At 52.7% G+C, this 16,995-nt stretch overlaps 23 non-coding genes and 13 pseudogenes across 23 annotated transcripts; 6 read left to right on the plus strand and 30 right to left on the minus strand.

Moving 5' to 3' along the window:
* Window positions 1–179: 179 nt before the first annotated feature.
* Window positions 180–354, minus strand: LOC139662850 (U2 spliceosomal RNA; annotated as a pseudogene).
* Window positions 355–784: 430 nt separating this feature from the next.
* On the minus strand, window positions 785–856 carry trnad-guc (transfer RNA aspartic acid (anticodon GUC)). Its single transcript has one exon. It is a non-coding gene; the product is annotated as a tRNA-Asp (tRNA).
* Window positions 857–1,089: 233 nt separating this feature from the next.
* LOC139662851 (U2 spliceosomal RNA) lies at window positions 1,090–1,264 on the minus strand (annotated as a pseudogene).
* A 430-nt stretch (window positions 1,265–1,694) lies between these two features.
* On the minus strand, window positions 1,695–1,766 carry trnad-guc (transfer RNA aspartic acid (anticodon GUC)). The gene has a single exon. It is a non-coding gene; the product is annotated as a tRNA-Asp (tRNA).
* Window positions 1,767–1,999: 233 nt separating this feature from the next.
* LOC139662852 (U2 spliceosomal RNA) lies at window positions 2,000–2,174 on the minus strand (annotated as a pseudogene).
* Window positions 2,175–2,604: 430 nt separating this feature from the next.
* On the minus strand, window positions 2,605–2,676 carry trnad-guc (transfer RNA aspartic acid (anticodon GUC)). Its single transcript has one exon. It is a non-coding gene; the product is annotated as a tRNA-Asp (tRNA).
* Window positions 2,677–2,909: 233 nt separating this feature from the next.
* Window positions 2,910–3,084, minus strand: LOC139662853 (U2 spliceosomal RNA; annotated as a pseudogene).
* Window positions 3,085–3,514: 430 nt separating this feature from the next.
* Window positions 3,515–3,586, minus strand: trnad-guc (transfer RNA aspartic acid (anticodon GUC)). The gene has a single exon. It is a non-coding gene; the product is annotated as a tRNA-Asp (tRNA).
* A 233-nt stretch (window positions 3,587–3,819) lies between these two features.
* On the minus strand, window positions 3,820–3,994 carry LOC139662855 (U2 spliceosomal RNA; annotated as a pseudogene).
* Window positions 3,995–4,424: 430 nt separating this feature from the next.
* On the minus strand, window positions 4,425–4,496 carry trnad-guc (transfer RNA aspartic acid (anticodon GUC)). Its single transcript has one exon. It is a non-coding gene; the product is annotated as a tRNA-Asp (tRNA).
* A 233-nt stretch (window positions 4,497–4,729) lies between these two features.
* LOC139662856 (U2 spliceosomal RNA) lies at window positions 4,730–4,904 on the minus strand (annotated as a pseudogene).
* Window positions 4,905–5,334: 430 nt separating this feature from the next.
* Window positions 5,335–5,406, minus strand: trnad-guc (transfer RNA aspartic acid (anticodon GUC)). Its single transcript has one exon. It is a non-coding gene; the product is annotated as a tRNA-Asp (tRNA).
* A 233-nt stretch (window positions 5,407–5,639) lies between these two features.
* On the minus strand, window positions 5,640–5,814 carry LOC139662858 (U2 spliceosomal RNA; annotated as a pseudogene).
* Window positions 5,815–6,244: 430 nt separating this feature from the next.
* On the minus strand, window positions 6,245–6,316 carry trnad-guc (transfer RNA aspartic acid (anticodon GUC)). The gene has a single exon. It is a non-coding gene; the product is annotated as a tRNA-Asp (tRNA).
* Window positions 6,317–6,549: 233 nt separating this feature from the next.
* LOC139662865 (U2 spliceosomal RNA) lies at window positions 6,550–6,724 on the minus strand (annotated as a pseudogene).
* A 430-nt stretch (window positions 6,725–7,154) lies between these two features.
* Window positions 7,155–7,226, minus strand: trnad-guc (transfer RNA aspartic acid (anticodon GUC)). Its single transcript has one exon. It is a non-coding gene; the product is annotated as a tRNA-Asp (tRNA).
* A 233-nt stretch (window positions 7,227–7,459) lies between these two features.
* Window positions 7,460–7,634, minus strand: LOC139662859 (U2 spliceosomal RNA; annotated as a pseudogene).
* Window positions 7,635–8,064: 430 nt separating this feature from the next.
* Window positions 8,065–8,136, minus strand: trnad-guc (transfer RNA aspartic acid (anticodon GUC)). Its single transcript has one exon. It is a non-coding gene; the product is annotated as a tRNA-Asp (tRNA).
* A 233-nt stretch (window positions 8,137–8,369) lies between these two features.
* Window positions 8,370–8,544, minus strand: LOC139662860 (U2 spliceosomal RNA; annotated as a pseudogene).
* A 430-nt stretch (window positions 8,545–8,974) lies between these two features.
* On the minus strand, window positions 8,975–9,046 carry trnad-guc (transfer RNA aspartic acid (anticodon GUC)). The gene has a single exon. It is a non-coding gene; the product is annotated as a tRNA-Asp (tRNA).
* Window positions 9,047–9,279: 233 nt separating this feature from the next.
* Window positions 9,280–9,454, minus strand: LOC139662861 (U2 spliceosomal RNA; annotated as a pseudogene).
* Window positions 9,455–9,884: 430 nt separating this feature from the next.
* Window positions 9,885–9,956, minus strand: trnad-guc (transfer RNA aspartic acid (anticodon GUC)). The gene has a single exon. It is a non-coding gene; the product is annotated as a tRNA-Asp (tRNA).
* A 233-nt stretch (window positions 9,957–10,189) lies between these two features.
* Window positions 10,190–10,364, minus strand: LOC139662862 (U2 spliceosomal RNA; annotated as a pseudogene).
* A 430-nt stretch (window positions 10,365–10,794) lies between these two features.
* trnad-guc (transfer RNA aspartic acid (anticodon GUC)) lies at window positions 10,795–10,866 on the minus strand. Its single transcript has one exon. It is a non-coding gene; the product is annotated as a tRNA-Asp (tRNA).
* A 233-nt stretch (window positions 10,867–11,099) lies between these two features.
* On the minus strand, window positions 11,100–11,274 carry LOC139662863 (U2 spliceosomal RNA; annotated as a pseudogene).
* Window positions 11,275–11,704: 430 nt separating this feature from the next.
* Window positions 11,705–11,776, minus strand: trnad-guc (transfer RNA aspartic acid (anticodon GUC)). The gene has a single exon. It is a non-coding gene; the product is annotated as a tRNA-Asp (tRNA).
* Window positions 11,777–12,094: 318 nt separating this feature from the next.
* On the plus strand, window positions 12,095–12,177 carry trnal-cag (transfer RNA leucine (anticodon CAG)). The gene has a single exon. It is a non-coding gene; the product is annotated as a tRNA-Leu (tRNA).
* A 597-nt stretch (window positions 12,178–12,774) lies between these two features.
* trnag-gcc (transfer RNA glycine (anticodon GCC)) lies at window positions 12,775–12,845 on the minus strand. Its single transcript has one exon. It is a non-coding gene; the product is annotated as a tRNA-Gly (tRNA).
* A 143-nt stretch (window positions 12,846–12,988) lies between these two features.
* Window positions 12,989–13,071, plus strand: trnal-cag (transfer RNA leucine (anticodon CAG)). Its single transcript has one exon. It is a non-coding gene; the product is annotated as a tRNA-Leu (tRNA).
* Window positions 13,072–13,885: 814 nt separating this feature from the next.
* On the plus strand, window positions 13,886–13,968 carry trnal-cag (transfer RNA leucine (anticodon CAG)). The gene has a single exon. It is a non-coding gene; the product is annotated as a tRNA-Leu (tRNA).
* A 611-nt stretch (window positions 13,969–14,579) lies between these two features.
* Window positions 14,580–14,650, minus strand: trnag-gcc (transfer RNA glycine (anticodon GCC)). Its single transcript has one exon. It is a non-coding gene; the product is annotated as a tRNA-Gly (tRNA).
* A 143-nt stretch (window positions 14,651–14,793) lies between these two features.
* On the plus strand, window positions 14,794–14,876 carry trnal-cag (transfer RNA leucine (anticodon CAG)). The gene has a single exon. It is a non-coding gene; the product is annotated as a tRNA-Leu (tRNA).
* Window positions 14,877–15,512: 636 nt separating this feature from the next.
* trnag-gcc (transfer RNA glycine (anticodon GCC)) lies at window positions 15,513–15,583 on the minus strand. Its single transcript has one exon. It is a non-coding gene; the product is annotated as a tRNA-Gly (tRNA).
* Window positions 15,584–15,726: 143 nt separating this feature from the next.
* Window positions 15,727–15,809, plus strand: trnal-cag (transfer RNA leucine (anticodon CAG)). Its single transcript has one exon. It is a non-coding gene; the product is annotated as a tRNA-Leu (tRNA).
* Window positions 15,810–16,420: 611 nt separating this feature from the next.
* trnag-gcc (transfer RNA glycine (anticodon GCC)) lies at window positions 16,421–16,491 on the minus strand. The gene has a single exon. It is a non-coding gene; the product is annotated as a tRNA-Gly (tRNA).
* Window positions 16,492–16,634: 143 nt separating this feature from the next.
* On the plus strand, window positions 16,635–16,717 carry trnal-cag (transfer RNA leucine (anticodon CAG)). Its single transcript has one exon. It is a non-coding gene; the product is annotated as a tRNA-Leu (tRNA).
* The last annotated feature ends 278 nt before the right edge of the window (window positions 16,718–16,995 follow it).

Raw genomic sequence — 16,995 nt, forward strand, 5'->3', positions numbered from 1 at the left:
GGAAACGGGCGAAGGATCCAGCACGGGTCCAACAGACCGTTTCCAGGAATTCCAAAGTTGCAGAGATTTCCCTCCGCTTTGGGTTTTGTACTTCAGGCATGTGCAAGACAATCATTTATTCAATGGTGCTGACTTCTTGTCATCTATTTCTCTTTTGTTGCTTCTCCCCACGGCGAGACAACGGGTGCATCGCTCCCGGTGGCGCTGCATCACCGGGTGGACGCGTGGAGCCAGCGGACCAAGAGCCTTTTTTCTGTCCGTTCGATATGTTTTCCCCTATACAGAGCGCATCAGATATTCAACTGATGACAACAGATCCTACACTTGGTCGCATCCAAAGCGCCGAGAAGCCCTATCCCCTTGTCGTTTGCAGCCCAGACGTGTCCTGGTGAAAGTTCTTCCCTGTTGGTGTGCCATTATACTTTCCTTTAGAAGTTGCCCGCGCTTAGCACCTCTATCCAAGGAGCCTTTAGTTTATTTATCCGCCTAGTTCTTACTTTTTTTTTTGTCCCTTTCACCACTGTGTAGGACTCAGCCAAACGGCAAATCCTGCCACAGTCGCCTTTCACTCACCGGTGTTACCCTACACGGACGCCTTTAGAAAAAAGGCCAAAGACTTTCACGTCGTGAGAAGAGAAAGCGGAAGAAGTCCTGCACATTTAGCACAATGTTTGGGCCAACTCCAGCGTGCGCAGCATCCCTTGCAACTTCAGGTGGTTTGCCCTTGCTCAAAATCCTTCGTCAAGTGCGACGGGAACAGCACAAAGCAGCTGGTGAAGCTGGCCTCCCCGTCGGGGAATTGAACCCCGGTCTCCTGCGTGACAGGCAGGGATACTAGCCACTATACTAACGAGGAGCACGCTCGGGCAAGCCCGGAACACGCCACCCGTGGGAACAGAGTAGATATGGGGGAAACGGGCGAAGGATCCAGCACGGGTCCAACAGACCGTTTCCAGGAATTCCAAAGTTGCAGAGATTTCCCTCCGCTTTGGGTTTTGTACTTCAGGCATGTGCAAGACAATCATTTATTCAATGGTGCTGACTTCTTGTCATCTATTTCTCTTTTGTTGCTTCTCCCCACGGCGAGACAACGGGTGCATCGCTCCCGGTGGCGCTGCATCACCGGGTGGACGCGTGGAGCCAGCGGACCAAGAGCCTTTTTTCTGTCCGTTCGATATGTTTTCCCCTATACAGAGCGCATCAGATATTCAACTGATGACAACAGATCCTACACTTGGTCGCATCCAAAGCGCCGAGAAGCCCTATCCCCTTGTCGTTTGCAGCCCAGACGTGTCCTGGTGAAAGTTCTTCCCTGTTGGTGTGCCATTATACTTTCCTTTAGAAGTTGCCCGCGCTTAGCACCTCTATCCAAGGAGCCTTTAGTTTATTTATCCGCCTAGTTCTTACTTTTTTTTTTGTCCCTTTCACCACTGTGTAGGACTCAGCCAAACGGCAAATCCTGCCACAGTCGCCTTTCACTCACCGGTGTTACCCTACACGGACGCCTTTAGAAAAAAGGCCAAAGACTTTCACGTCGTGAGAAGAGAAAGCGGAAGAAGTCCTGCACATTTAGCACAATGTTTGGGCCAACTCCAGCGTGCGCAGCATCCCTTGCAACTTCAGGTGGTTTGCCCTTGCTCAAAATCCTTCGTCAAGTGCGACGGGAACAGCACAAAGCAGCTGGTGAAGCTGGCCTCCCCGTCGGGGAATTGAACCCCGGTCTCCTGCGTGACAGGCAGGGATACTAGCCACTATACTAACGAGGAGCACGCTCGGGCAAGCCCGGAACACGCCACCCGTGGGAACAGAGTAGATATGGGGGAAACGGGCGAAGGATCCAGCACGGGTCCAACAGACCGTTTCCAGGAATTCCAAAGTTGCAGAGATTTCCCTCCGCTTTGGGTTTTGTACTTCAGGCATGTGCAAGACAATCATTTATTCAATGGTGCTGACTTCTTGTCATCTATTTCTCTTTTGTTGCTTCTCCCCACGGCGAGACAACGGGTGCATCGCTCCCGGTGGCGCTGCATCACCGGGTGGACGCGTGGAGCCAGCGGACCAAGAGCCTTTTTTCTGTCCGTTCGATATGTTTTCCCCTATACAGAGCGCATCAGATATTCAACTGATGACAACAGATCCTACACTTGGTCGCATCCAAAGCGCCGAGAAGCCCTATCCCCTTGTCGTTTGCAGCCCAGACGTGTCCTGGTGAAAGTTCTTCCCTGTTGGTGTGCCATTATACTTTCCTTTAGAAGTTGCCCGCGCTTAGCACCTCTATCCAAGGAGCCTTTAGTTTATTTATCCGCCTAGTTCTTACTTTTTTTTTTGTCCCTTTCACCACTGTGTAGGACTCAGCCAAACGGCAAATCCTGCCACAGTCGCCTTTCACTCACCGGTGTTACCCTACACGGACGCCTTTAGAAAAAAGGCCAAAGACTTTCACGTCGTGAGAAGAGAAAGCGGAAGAAGTCCTGCACATTTAGCACAATGTTTGGGCCAACTCCAGCGTGCGCAGCATCCCTTGCAACTTCAGGTGGTTTGCCCTTGCTCAAAATCCTTCGTCAAGTGCGACGGGAACAGCACAAAGCAGCTGGTGAAGCTGGCCTCCCCGTCGGGGAATTGAACCCCGGTCTCCTGCGTGACAGGCAGGGATACTAGCCACTATACTAACGAGGAGCACGCTCGGGCAAGCCCGGAACACGCCACCCGTGGGAACAGAGTAGATATGGGGGAAACGGGCGAAGGATCCAGCACGGGTCCAACAGACCGTTTCCAGGAATTCCAAAGTTGCAGAGATTTCCCTCCGCTTTGGGTTTTGTACTTCAGGCATGTGCAAGACAATCATTTATTCAATGGTGCTGACTTCTTGTCATCTATTTCTCTTTTGTTGCTTCTCCCCACGGCGAGACAACGGGTGCATCGCTCCCGGTGGCGCTGCATCACCGGGTGGACGCGTGGAGCCAGCGGACCAAGAGCCTTTTTTCTGTCCGTTCGATATGTTTTCCCCTATACAGAGCGCATCAGATATTCAACTGATGACAACAGATCCTACACTTGGTCGCATCCAAAGCGCCGAGAAGCCCTATCCCCTTGTCGTTTGCAGCCCAGACGTGTCCTGGTGAAAGTTCTTCCCTGTTGGTGTGCCATTATACTTTCCTTTAGAAGTTGCCCGCGCTTAGCACCTCTATCCAAGGAGCCTTTAGTTTATTTATCCGCCTAGTTCTTACTTTTTTTTTTGTCCCTTTCACCACTGTGTAGGACTCAGCCAAACGGCAAATCCTGCCACAGTCGCCTTTCACTCACCGGTGTTACCCTACACGGACGCCTTTAGAAAAAAGGCCAAAGACTTTCACGTCGTGAGAAGAGAAAGCGGAAGAAGTCCTGCACATTTAGCACAATGTTTGGGCCAACTCCAGCGTGCGCAGCATCCCTTGCAACTTCAGGTGGTTTGCCCTTGCTCAAAATCCTTCGTCAAGTGCGACGGGAACAGCACAAAGCAGCTGGTGAAGCTGGCCTCCCCGTCGGGGAATTGAACCCCGGTCTCCTGCGTGACAGGCAGGGATACTAGCCACTATACTAACGAGGAGCACGCTCGGGCAAGCCCGGAACACGCCACCCGTGGGAACAGAGTAGATATGGGGGAAACGGGCGAAGGATCCAGCACGGGTCCAACAGACCGTTTCCAGGAATTCCAAAGTTGCAGAGATTTCCCTCCGCTTTGGGTTTTGTACTTCAGGCATGTGCAAGACAATCATTTATTCAATGGTGCTGACTTCTTGTCATCTATTTCTCTTTTGTTGCTTCTCCCCACGGCGAGACAACGGGTGCATCGCTCCCGGTGGCGCTGCATCACCGGGTGGACGCGTGGAGCCAGCGGACCAAGAGCCTTTTTTCTGTCCGTTCGATATGTTTTCCCCTATACAGAGCGCATCAGATATTCAACTGATGACAACAGATCCTACACTTGGTCGCATCCAAAGCGCCGAGAAGCCCTATCCCCTTGTCGTTTGCAGCCCAGACGTGTCCTGGTGAAAGTTCTTCCCTGTTGGTGTGCCATTATACTTTCCTTTAGAAGTTGCCCGCGCTTAGCACCTCTATCCAAGGAGCCTTTAGTTTATTTATCCGCCTAGTTCTTACTTTTTTTTTTGTCCCTTTCACCACTGTGTAGGACTCAGCCAAACGGCAAATCCTGCCACAGTCGCCTTTCACTCACCGGTGTTACCCTACACGGACGCCTTTAGAAAAAAGGCCAAAGACTTTCACGTCGTGAGAAGAGAAAGCGGAAGAAGTCCTGCACATTTAGCACAATGTTTGGGCCAACTCCAGCGTGCGCAGCATCCCTTGCAACTTCAGGTGGTTTGCCCTTGCTCAAAATCCTTCGTCAAGTGCGACGGGAACAGCACAAAGCAGCTGGTGAAGCTGGCCTCCCCGTCGGGGAATTGAACCCCGGTCTCCTGCGTGACAGGCAGGGATACTAGCCACTATACTAACGAGGAGCACGCTCGGGCAAGCCCGGAACACGCCACCCGTGGGAACAGAGTAGATATGGGGGAAACGGGCGAAGGATCCAGCACGGGTCCAACAGACCGTTTCCAGGAATTCCAAAGTTGCAGAGATTTCCCTCCGCTTTGGGTTTTGTACTTCAGGCATGTGCAAGACAATCATTTATTCAATGGTGCTGACTTCTTGTCATCTATTTCTCTTTTGTCGCTTCTCCCCACGGCGAGACAACGGGTGCATCGCTCCCGGTGGCGCTGCATCACCGGGTGGACGCGTGGAGCCAGCGGACCAAGAGCCTTTTTTCTGTCCGTTCGATATGTTTTCCCCTATACAGAGCGCATCAGATATTCAACTGATGACAACAGATCCTACACTTGGTCGCATCCAAAGCGCCGAGAAGCCCTATCCCCTTGTCGTTTGCAGCCCAGACGTGTCCTGGTGAAAGTTCTTCCCTGTTGGTGTGCCATTATACTTTCCTTTAGAAGTTGCCCGCGCTTAGCACCTCTATCCAAGGAGCCTTTAGTTTATTTATCCGCCTAGTTCTTACTTTTTTTTTTGTCCCTTTCACCACTGTGTAGGACTCAGCCAAACGGCAAATCCTGCCACAGTCGCCTTTCACTCACCGGTGTTACCCTACACGGACGCCTTTAGAAAAAAGGCCAAAGACTTTCACGTCGTGAGAAGAGAAAGCGGAAGAAGTCCTGCACATTTAGCACAATGTTTGGGCCAACTCCAGCGTGCGCAGCATCCCTTGCAACTTCAGGTGGTTTGCCCTTGCTCAAAATCCTTCGTCAAGTGCGACGGGAACAGCACAAAGCAGCTGGTGAAGCTGGCCTCCCCGTCGGGGAATTGAACCCCGGTCTCCTGCGTGACAGGCAGGGATACTAGCCACTATACTAACGAGGAGCACGCTCGGGCAAGCCCGGAACACGCCACCCGTGGGAACAGAGTAGATATGGGGGAAACGGGCGAAGGATCCAGCACGGGTCCAACAGACCGTTTCCAGGAATTCCAAAGTTGCAGAGATTTCCCTCCGCTTTGGGTTTTGTACTTCAGGCATGTGCAAGACAATCATTTATTCAATGGTGCTGACTTCTTGTCATCTATTTCTCTTTTGTTGCTTCTCCCCACGGCGAGACAACGGGTGCATCGCTCCCGGTGGCGCTGCATCACCGGGTGGACGCGTGGAGCCAGCGGACCAAGAGCCTTTTTTCTGTCCGTTCGATATGTTTTCCCCTATACAGAGCGCATCAGATATTCAACTGATGACAACAGATCCTACACTTGGTCGCATCCAAAGCGCCGAGAAGCCCTATCCCCTTGTCGTTTGCAGCCCAGACGTGTCCTGGTGAAAGTTCTTCCCTGTTGGTGTGCCATTATACTTTCCTTTAGAAGTTGCCCGCGCTTAGCACCTCTATCCAAGGAGCCTTTAGTTTATTTATCCGCCTAGTTCTTACTTTTTTTTTTGTCCCTTTCACCACTGTGTAGGACTCAGCCAAACGGCAAATCCTGCCACAGTCGCCTTTCACTCACCGGTGTTACCCTACACGGACGCCTTTAGAAAAAAGGCCAAAGACTTTCACGTCGTGAGAAGAGAAAGCGGAAGAAGTCCTGCACATTTAGCACAATGTTTGGGCCAACTCCAGCGTGCGCAGCATCCCTTGCAACTTCAGGTGGTTTGCCCTTGCTCAAAATCCTTCGTCAAGTGCGACGGGAACAGCACAAAGCAGCTGGTGAAGCTGGCCTCCCCGTCGGGGAATTGAACCCCGGTCTCCTGCGTGACAGGCAGGGATACTAGCCACTATACTAACGAGGAGCACGCTCGGGCAAGCCCGGAACACGCCACCCGTGGGAACAGAGTAGATATGGGGGAAACGGGCGAAGGATCCAGCACGGGTCCAACAGACCGTTTCCAGGAATTCCAAAGTTGCAGAGATTTCCCTCCGCTTTGGGTTTTGTACTTCAGGCATGTGCAAGACAATCATTTATTCAATGGTGCTGACTTCTTGTCATCTATTTCTCTTTTGTCGCTTCTCCCCACGGCGAGACAACGGGTGCATCGCTTCCGGTGGCGCTGCATCACCGGGTGGACGCGTGGAGCCAGCGGACCAAGAGCCTTTTTTCTGTCCGTTCGATATGTTTTCCCCTATACAGAGCGCATCAGATATTCAACTGATGACAACAGATCCTACACTTGGTCGCATCCAAAGCGCCGAGAAGCCCTATCCCCTTGTCGTTTGCAGCCCAGACGTGTCCTGGTGAAAGTTCTTCCCTGTTGGTGTGCCATTATACTTTCCTTTAGAAGTTGCCCGCGCTTAGCACCTCTATCCAAGGAGCCTTTAGTTTATTTATCCGCCTAGTTCTTACTTTTTTTTTTGTCCCTTTCACCACTGTGTAGGACTCAGCCAAACGGCAAATCCTGCCACAGTCGCCTTTCACTCACCGGTGTTACCCTACACGGACGCCTTTAGAAAAAAGGCCAAAGACTTTCACGTCGTGAGAAGAGAAAGCGGAAGAAGTCCTGCACATTTAGCACAATGTTTGGGCCAACTCCAGCGTGCGCAGCATCCCTTGCAACTTCAGGTGGTTTGCCCTTGCTCAAAATCCTTCGTCAAGTGCGACGGGAACAGCACAAAGCAGCTGGTGAAGCTGGCCTCCCCGTCGGGGAATTGAACCCCGGTCTCCTGCGTGACAGGCAGGGATACTAGCCACTATACTAACGAGGAGCACGCTCGGGCAAGCCCGGAACACGCCACCCGTGGGAACAGAGTAGATATGGGGGAAACGGGCGAAGGATCCAGCACGGGTCCAACAGACCGTTTCCAGGAATTCCAAAGTTGCAGAGATTTCCCTCCGCTTTGGGTTTTGTACTTCAGGCATGTGCAAGACAATCATTTATTCAATGGTGCTGACTTCTTGTCATCTATTTCTCTTTTGTCGCTTCTCCCCACGGCGAGACAACGGGTGCATCGCTCCCGGTGGCGCTGCATCACCGGGTGGACGCGTGGAGCCAGCGGACCAAGAGCCTTTTTTCTGTCCGTTCGATATGTTTTCCCCTATACAGAGCGCATCAGATATTCAACTGATGACAACAGATCCTACACTTGGTCGCATCCAAAGCGCCGAGAAGCCCTATCACCTTGTCGTTTGCAGCCCAGACGTGTCCTGGTGAAAGTTCTTCCCTGTTGGTGTGCCATTATACTTTCCTTTAGAAGTTGCCCGCGCTTAGCACCTCTATCCAAGGAGCCTTTAGTTTATTTATCCGCCTAGTTCTTACTTTTTTTTTTGTCCCTTTCACCACTGTGTAGGACTCAGCCAAACGGCAAATCCTGCCACAGTCGCCTTTCACTCACCGGTGTTACCCTACACGGACGCCTTTAGAAAAAAGGCCAAAGACTTTCACGTCGTGAGAAGAGAAAGCGGAAGAAGTCCTGCACATTTAGCACAATGTTTGGGCCAACTCCAGCGTGCGCAGCATCCCTTGCAACTTCAGGTGGTTTGCCCTTGCTCAAAATCCTTCGTCAAGTGCGACGGGAACAGCACAAAGCAGCTGGTGAAGCTGGCCTCCCCGTCGGGGAATTGAACCCCGGTCTCCTGCGTGACAGGCAGGGATACTAGCCACTATACTAACGAGGAGCACGCTCGGGCAAGCCCGGAACACGCCACCCGTGGGAACAGAGTAGATATGGGGGAAACGGGCGAAGGATCCAGCACGGGTCCAACAGACCGTTTCCAGGAATTCCAAAGTTGCAGAGATTTCCCTCCGCTTTGGGTTTTGTACTTCAGGCATGTGCAAGACAATCATTTATTCAATGGTGCTGACTTCTTGTCATCTATTTCTCTTTTGTCGCTTCTCCCCACGGCGAGACAACGGGTGCATCGCTCCCGGTGGCGCTGCATCACCGGGTGGACGCGTGGAGCCAGCGGACCAAGAGCCTTTTTTCTGTCCGTTCGATATGTTTTCCCCTATACAGAGCGCATCAGATATTCAACTGATGACAACAGATCCTACACTTGGTCGCATCCAAAGCGCCGAGAAGCCCTATCCCCTTGTCGTTTGCAGCCCAGACGTGTCCTGGTGAAAGTTCTTCCCTGTTGGTGTGCCATTATACTTTCCTTTAGAAGTTGCCCGCGCTTAGCACCTCTATCCAAGGAGCCTTTAGTTTATTTATCCGCCTAGTTCTTACTTTTTTTTTTGTCCCTTTCACCACTGTGTAGGACTCAGCCAAACGGCAAATCCTGCCACAGTCGCCTTTCACTCACCGGTGTTACCCTACACGGACGCCTTTAGAAAAAAGGCCAAAGACTTTCACGTCGTGAGAAGAGAAAGCGGAAGAAGTCCTGCACATTTAGCACAATGTTTGGGCCAACTCCAGCGTGCGCAGCATCCCTTGCAACTTCAGGTGGTTTGCCCTTGCTCAAAATCCTTCGTCAAGTGCGACGGGAACAGCACAAAGCAGCTGGTGAAGCTGGCCTCCCCGTCGGGGAATTGAACCCCGGTCTCCTGCGTGACAGGCAGGGATACTAGCCACTATACTAACGAGGAGCACGCTCGGGCAAGCCCGGAACACGCCACCCGTGGGAACAGAGTAGATATGGGGGAAACGGGCGAAGGATCCAGCACGGGTCCAACAGACCGTTTCCAGGAATTCCAAAGTTGCAGAGATTTCCCTCCGCTTTGGGTTTTGTACTTCAGGCATGTGCAAGACAATCATTTATTCAATGGTGCTGACTTCTTGTCATCTATTTCTCTTTTGTCGCTTCTCCCCACGGCGAGACAACGGGTGCATCGCTCCCGGTGGCGCTGCATCACCGGGTGGACGCGTGGAGCCAGCGGACCAAGAGCCTTTTTTCTGTCCGTTCGATATGTTTTCCCCTATACAGAGCGCATCAGATATTCAACTGATGACAACAGATCCTACACTTGGTCGCATCCAAAGCGCCGAGAAGCCCTATCCCCTTGTCGTTTGCAGCCCAGACGTGTCCTGGTGAAAGTTCTTCCCTGTTGGTGTGCCATTATACTTTCCTTTAGAAGTTGCCCGCGCTTAGCACCTCTATCCAAGGAGCCTTTAGTTTATTTATCCGCCTAGTTCTTACTTTTTTTTTTGTCCCTTTCACCACTGTGTAGGACTCAGCCAAACGGCAAATCCTGCCACAGTCGCCTTTCACTCACCGGTGTTACCCTACACGGACGCCTTTAGAAAAAAGGCCAAAGACTTTCACGTCGTGAGAAGAGAAAGCGGAAGAAGTCCTGCACATTTAGCACAATGTTTGGGCCAACTCCAGCGTGCGCAGCATCCCTTGCAACTTCAGGTGGTTTGCCCTTGCTCAAAATCCTTCGTCAAGTGCGACGGGAACAGCACAAAGCAGCTGGTGAAGCTGGCCTCCCCGTCGGGGAATTGAACCCCGGTCTCCTGCGTGACAGGCAGGGATACTAGCCACTATACTAACGAGGAGCACGCTCGGGCAAGCCCGGAACACGCCACCCGTGGGAACAGAGTAGATATGGGGGAAACGGGCGAAGGATCCAGCACGGGTCCAACAGACCGTTTCCAGGAATTCCAAAGTTGCAGAGATTTCCCTCCGCTTTGGGTTTTGTACTTCAGGCATGTGCAAGACAATCATTTATTCAATGGTGCTGACTTCTTGTCATCTATTTCTCTTTTGTCGCTTCTCCCCACGGCGAGACAACGGGTGCATCGCTCCCGGTGGCGCTGCATCACCGGGTGGACGCGTGGAGCCAGCGGACCAAGAGCCTTTTTTCTGTCCGTTCGATATGTTTTCCCCTATACAGAGCGCATCAGATATTCAACTGATGACAACAGATCCTACACTTGGTCGCATCCAAAGCGCCGAGAAGCCCTATCCCCTTGTCGTTTGCAGCCCAGACGTGTCCTGGTGAAAGTTCTTCCCTGTTGGTGTGCCATTATACTTTCCTTTAGAAGTTGCCCGCGCTTAGCACCTCTATCCAAGGAGCCTTTAGTTTATTTATCCGCCTAGTTCTTACTTTTTTTTTTGTCCCTTTCACCACTGTGTAGGACTCAGCCAAACGGCAAATCCTGCCACAGTCGCCTTTCACTCACCGGTGTTACCCTACACGGACGCCTTTAGAAAAAAGGCCAAAGACTTTCACGTCGTGAGAAGAGAAAGCGGAAGAAGTCCTGCACATTTAGCACAATGTTTGGGCCAACTCCAGCGTGCGCAGCATCCCTTGCAACTTCAGGTGGTTTGCCCTTGCTCAAAATCCTTCGTCAAGTGCGACGGGAACAGCACAAAGCAGCTGGTGAAGCTGGCCTCCCCGTCGGGGAATTGAACCCCGGTCTCCTGCGTGACAGGCAGGGATACTAGCCACTATACTAACGAGGAGCACGCTCGGGCAAGCCCGGAACACGCCACCCGTGGGAACAGAGTAGATATGGGGGAAACGGGCGAAGGATCCAGCACGGGTCCAACAGACCGTTTCCAGGAATTCCAAAGTTGCAGAGATTTCCCTCCGCTTTGGGTTTTGTACTTCAGGCATGTGCAAGACAATCATTTATTCAATGGTGCTGACTTCTTGTCATCTATTTCTCTTTTGTTGCTTCTCCCCACGGCGAGACAACGGGTGCATCGCTCCCGGTGGCGCTGCATCACCGGGTGGACGCGTGGAGCCAGCGGACCAAGAGCCTTTTTTCTGTCCGTTCGATATGTTTTCCCCTATACAGAGCGCATCAGATATTCAACTGATGACAACAGATCCTACACTTGGTCGCATCCAAAGCGCCGAGAAGCCCTATCCCCATGTCGTTTGCAGCCCAGACGTGTCCTGGTGAAAGTTCTTCCCTGTTGGTGTGCCATTATACTTTCCTTTAGAAGTTGCCCGCGCTTAGCACCTCTATCCAAGGAGCCTTTAGTTTATTTATCCGCCTAGTTCTTACTTTTTTTTTTGTCCCTTTCACCACTGTGTAGGACTCAGCCAAACGGCAAATCCTGCCACAGTCGCCTTTCACTCACCGGTGTTACCCTACACGGACGCCTTTAGAAAAAAGGCCAAAGACTTTCACGTCGTGAGAAGAGAAAGCGGAAGAAGTCCTGCACATTTAGCACAATGTTTGGGCCAACTCCAGCGTGCGCAGCATCCCTTGCAACTTCAGGTGGTTTGCCCTTGCTCAAAATCCTTCGTCAAGTGCGACGGGAACAGCACAAAGCAGCTGGTGAAGCTGGCCTCCCCGTCGGGGAATTGAACCCCGGTCTCCTGCGTGACAGGCAGGGATACTAGCCACTATACTAACGAGGAGCACGCTCGGGCAAGCCCGGAACACGCCACCCGTGGGAACAGAGTAGATATGGGGGAAACGGGCGAAGGATCCAGCACGGGTCCAACAGACCGTTTCCAGGAATTCCAAAGTTGCAGAGATTTCCCCGGGCCTCCCGCGTGGCAGGCGAGAATTCTACCACTGAACCACCAATGCAAGTTCGAAGGGCCCTTTTGACCCCCGGAAATTGACCGACAGGCAGCACACGCGTCTCCGCTTACCTGCGACAATTAAAGGCGCAACGCCTAAGGTTTGCACCGGCTGCCCCTCTAGATCTGTCTGAATGTCTCCGAGCCGGAGTCAGGATGGCCGAGCGGTCTAAGGCGCTGCGTTCAGGTCGCAGTCTCCCCTGGAGGCGTGGGTTCGAATCCCACTTCTGACAGCCAAGGTTTTGGACCGCAGTTGGATCAGGTCACGTAGTGCAGGCAAACCACAAGGCCAGACAAGTGTGATCATCGCCGGATAAACATCAACCAACTCACTGTCGCAGAAGCGCCCAAGCTACAAGCAGCGTTCAAAACTTTGGTGCTGTCTGAACAAATGAAAAGTGGCCTTGGGAAAAGCTTCCACCTTTCTGACCTCACTCAGCCCGGTGATTGTGTGCGGCACAAGGTGCCGCTAGTTACTTTGATTGGAAATCAACAAGATGACAACAAGATGACTAGATGCGCAACGGCAGTCTGGCGCGTTAAACGGTCCCGTTACCCAAGAAAGAACAGACCTCAGCATGCCTTAGTTGTCCAGTCAGACTTGAAGGTTGAGGAAAGTGTGAAGTGGCGGCTTCAATGGCCCATTCACAGGGTGAGCACCATCCAAACCCTACGGAAACCAAGTTGACACATCTGATTAACCTGCCGGTGGAACAACACTGTGATGAGGACGATGAGCGCTTTACAGTGCCATTGTTGCCTTTGCCGTCGTGGGAACCCTTGAGTCTTGACGGCTTTTGCTTGCGTGAGCTGGAGGTTGAAAAGCTTGCTGCATTGGCCGGGAATCGAACCCGGGCCTCCCGCGTGGCAGGCGAGAATTCTACCACTGAACCACCAATGCAAGTTCGAAGGGCCCTTTTGACCCCCGGAAATTGACCGACAGGCAGCACACGCGTCTCCGCTTACCTGCGACAATTAAAGGCGCAACGCCTAAGGTTTGCACCGGCTGCCCCTCTAGATCTGTCTGAATGTCTCCGAGCCGGAGTCAGGATGGCCGAGCGGTCTAAGGCGCTGCGTTCAGGTCGCAGTCTCCCCTGGAGGCGTGGGTTCGAATCCCACTTCTGACAGCCAAGGTTTTGGACCGCAGTTGGATCAGGTCACGTAGTGCAGGCAAACCACAAGGCCAGACAAGTGTGATCATCGCCGGATAAACATCAACCAACTCACTGTCGCAGAAGCGCCCAAGCTACAAGCAGCATTCAAAACTTTGGTGCTGTCTGAACAAATGAAAAGTGGCCTTGGGAAAAGCTTCCACCTTTCTGACCTCACTCAGCCCGGTGTTTGTCTGCGGTAAATTGTGTGCGGCACAAGGTGCCGCTAGTTACTTTGATTGGAAATCAACAAGATGACTAGATGCGCAACGGCAGTCTGGCGCGTTAAACGGTCCCGTTACCCAAGAAAGAACAGACCTCAGCATGCCTTAGTTGTCCAGTCAGACTTGAAGGTTGAGGAAAGTGTGAAGTGGTGGCTTCAATGGCCCATTCACAGGGTGAGCACCATCCAAACCCTACGGAAACCAAGTTGACACATCTGATTAACCTGCCGGTGGAACAACACTGTGATGAGGACGATGAGCGCTTTACAGTGCCATTGTTGCCTTTGCCGTCGTGGGAACCCTTGAGTCTTGACGGCTTTTGCTTGCGTGAGCTGGAGGTTGAAAAGCTTGCTGCATTGGCCGGGAATCGAACCCGGGCCTCCCGCGTGGCAGGCGAGAATTCTACCACTGAACAACCAATGCAAGTTCGAAGGGCCCTTTTGACCCCCGGAAATTGACCGACAGGCAGCACACGCGTCTCCGCTTACCTGCGACAATTAAAGGCGCAACGCCTAAGGTTTGCACCGGCTGCCCCTCTAGATCTGTCTGAATGTCTCCGAGCCGGAGTCAGGATGGCCGAGCGGTCTAAGGCGCTGCGTTCAGGTCGCAGTCTCCCCTGGAGGCGTGGGTTCGAATCCCACTTCTGACAGCCAAGGTTTTGGACCGCAGTTGGATCAGGTCACGTAGTGCAGGCAAACCACAAGGCCAGACAAGTGTGATCATCGCCGGATAAACATCAACCAACTCACTGTCGCAGAAGCGCCCAAGCTACAAGCAGCATTCAAAACTTTGGTGCTGTCTGAACAAATGAAAAGTGGCCTTGGGAAAAGCTTCCACCTTTCTGACCTCACTCAGCCCGGTGTTTGTCTGCGGTAAATTGTGTGCGGCACAAGGTGCCGCTAGTTACTTTGATTGGAAATCAACAAGATGACAACAAGATGACTAGATGCGCAACGGCAGTCTGGCGCGTTAAACGGTCCCGTTACCCAAGAAAGAACAGACCTCAGCATGCCTTAGTTGTCCAGTCAGACTTGAAGGTTGAGGAAAGTGTGAAGTGGCGGCTTCAATGGCCCATTCACAGGGTGAGCACCATCCAAACCCTACGGAAACCAAGTTGACACATCTGATTAACCTGCCGGTGGAACAACACTGTGATGAGGACGATGAGCGCTTTACAGTGCCATTGTTGCCTTTGCCGTCGTGGGAACCCTTGAGTCTTGACGGCTTTTGCTTGCGTGAGCTGGAGGTTGAAAAGCTTGCTGCATTGGCCGGGAATCGAACCCGGGCCTCCCGCGTGGCAGGCGAGAATTCTACCACTGAACCACCAATGCAAGTTCGAAGGGCCCTTTTGACCCCCGGAAATTGACCGACAGGCAGCACACGCGTCTCCGCTTACCTGCGACAATTAAAGGCGCAACGCCTAAGGTTTGCACCGGCTGCCCCTCTAGATCTGTCTGAATGTCTCCGAGCCGGAGTCAGGATGGCCGAGCGGTCTAAGGCGCTGCGTTCAGGTCGCAGTCTCCCCTGGAGGCGTGGGTTCGAATCCCACTTCTGACAGCCAAGGTTTTGGACCGCAGTTGGATCAGGTCACGTAGTGCAGGCAAACCACAAGGCCAGACAAGTGTGATCATCGCCGGATAAACATCAACCAACTCACTGTCGCAGAAGCGCCCAAGCTACAAGCAGCATTCAAAACTTTGGTGCTGTCTGAACAAATGAAAAGTGGCCTTGGGAAAAGCTTCCACCTTTCTGACCTCACTCAGCCCGGTGTTTGTCTGCGGTAAATTGTGTGCGGCACAAGGTGCCGCTAGTTACTTTGATTGGAAATCAACAAGATGGGGGGGGGGGGGACTTGGTGACGGCGGAGTGATATGACTAGATGCGCAACGGCAGTCTGGCGCGTTAAACGGTCCCGTTACCCAAGAAAGAACAGACCTCAGCATGCCTTAGTTGTCCAGTCAGACTTGAAGGTTGAGGAAAGTGTGAAGTGGCGGCTTCAATGGCCCATTCACAGGGTGAGCACCATCCAAACCCTACGGAAACCAAGTTGACACATCTGATTAACCTGCCGGTGGAACAACACTGTGATGAGGACGATGAGCGCTTTACAGTGCCATTGTTGCCTTTGCCGTCGTGGGAACCCTTGAGTCTTGACGGCTTTTGCTTGCGTGAGCTGGAGGTTGAAAAGCTTGCTGCATTGGCCGGGAATCGAACCCGGGCCTCCCGCGTGGCAGGCGAGAATTCTACCACTGAACCACCAATGCAAGTTCGAAGGGCCCTTTTGACCCCCGGAAATTGACCGACAGGCAGCACACGCGTCTCCGCTTACCTGCGACAATTAAAGGCGCAACGCCTAAGGTTTGCACCGGCTGCCCCTCTAGATCTGTCTGAATGTCTCCGAGCCGGAGTCAGGATGGCCGAGCGGTCTAAGGCGCTGCGTTCAGGTCGCAGTCTCCCCTGGAGGCGTGGGTTCGAATCCCACTTCTGACAGCCAAGGTTTTGGACCGCAGTTGGATCAGGTCACGTAGTGCAGGCAAACCACAAGGCCAGACAAGTGTGATCATCGCCGGATAAACATCAACCAACTCACTGTCGCAGAAGCGCCCAAGCTACAAGCAGCATTCAAAACTTTGGTGCTGTCTGAACAAATGAAAAGTGGCCTTGGGAAAAGCTTCCACCTTTCTGACCTCACTCAGCCCGGTGTTTGTCTGCGGTAAATTGTGTGCGGCACAAGGTGCCGCTAGTTACTTTGATTGGAAATCAACAAGATGACAACAAGATGACTAGATGCGCAACGGCAGTCTGGCGCGTTAAACGGTCCCGTTACCCAAGAAAGAACAGACCTCAGCATGCCTTAGTTGTCCAGTCAGACTTGAAGGTTGAGGAAAGTGTGAAGTGGCGGCTTCAATGGCCCATTCACAGGGTGAGCACCATCCAAACCCTACGGAAACCAAGTTGACACATCTGATTAACCTGCCGGTGGAACAACACTGTGATGAGGACGATGAGCGCTTTACAGTGCCATTGTTGCCTTTGCCGTCGTGGGAACCCTTGAGTCTTGACGGCTTTTGCTTGCGTGAGCTGGAGGTTGAAAAGCTTGCTGCATTGGCCGGGAATCGAACCCGGGCCTCCCGCGTGGCAGGCGAGAATTCTACCACTGAACCACCAATGCAAGTTCGAAGGGCCCTTTTGACCCCCGGAAATTGACCGACAGGCAGCACACGCGTCTCCGCTTACCTGCGACAATTAAAGGCGCAACGCCTAAGGTTTGCACCGGCTGCCCCTCTAGATCTGTCTGAATGTCTCCGAGCCGGAGTCAGGATGGCCGAGCGGTCTAAGGCGCTGCGTTCAGGTCGCAGTCTCCCCTGGAGGCGTGGGTTCGAATCCCACTTCTGACAGCCAAGTTTTTGGACCGCAGTTGGATCAGGTCACGTAGTGCAGGCAAACCACAAGGCCAGACAAGTGTGATCATCGCCGGATAAACATCAACCAACTCACTGTCGCAGAAGCGCCCAAGCTACAAGCAGCATTCAAAACTTTGGTGCTGTCTGAACAAATGAAAAGTGGCCTTGGGAAAAGCTTCCACCTTTCTGACCTCACTCAGCCCGGTGTTTGTCTGCGGTAAATTGTGTGCGGCACAAGGTGCCGCTAGTTACTTTGATTGGAAATCAACAAG

This window comes from Centroberyx affinis, unplaced genomic scaffold (genome assembly GCF_046629955.1).
Source record: "Centroberyx affinis isolate AG114_WGS23_722 - 3 ecotype Tasmania unplaced genomic scaffold, CSIRO-AGI_Caff_v1 ptg003898l_1, whole genome shotgun sequence".
NCBI lineage: Eukaryota > Metazoa > Chordata > Actinopteri > Beryciformes > Berycidae > Centroberyx > Centroberyx affinis.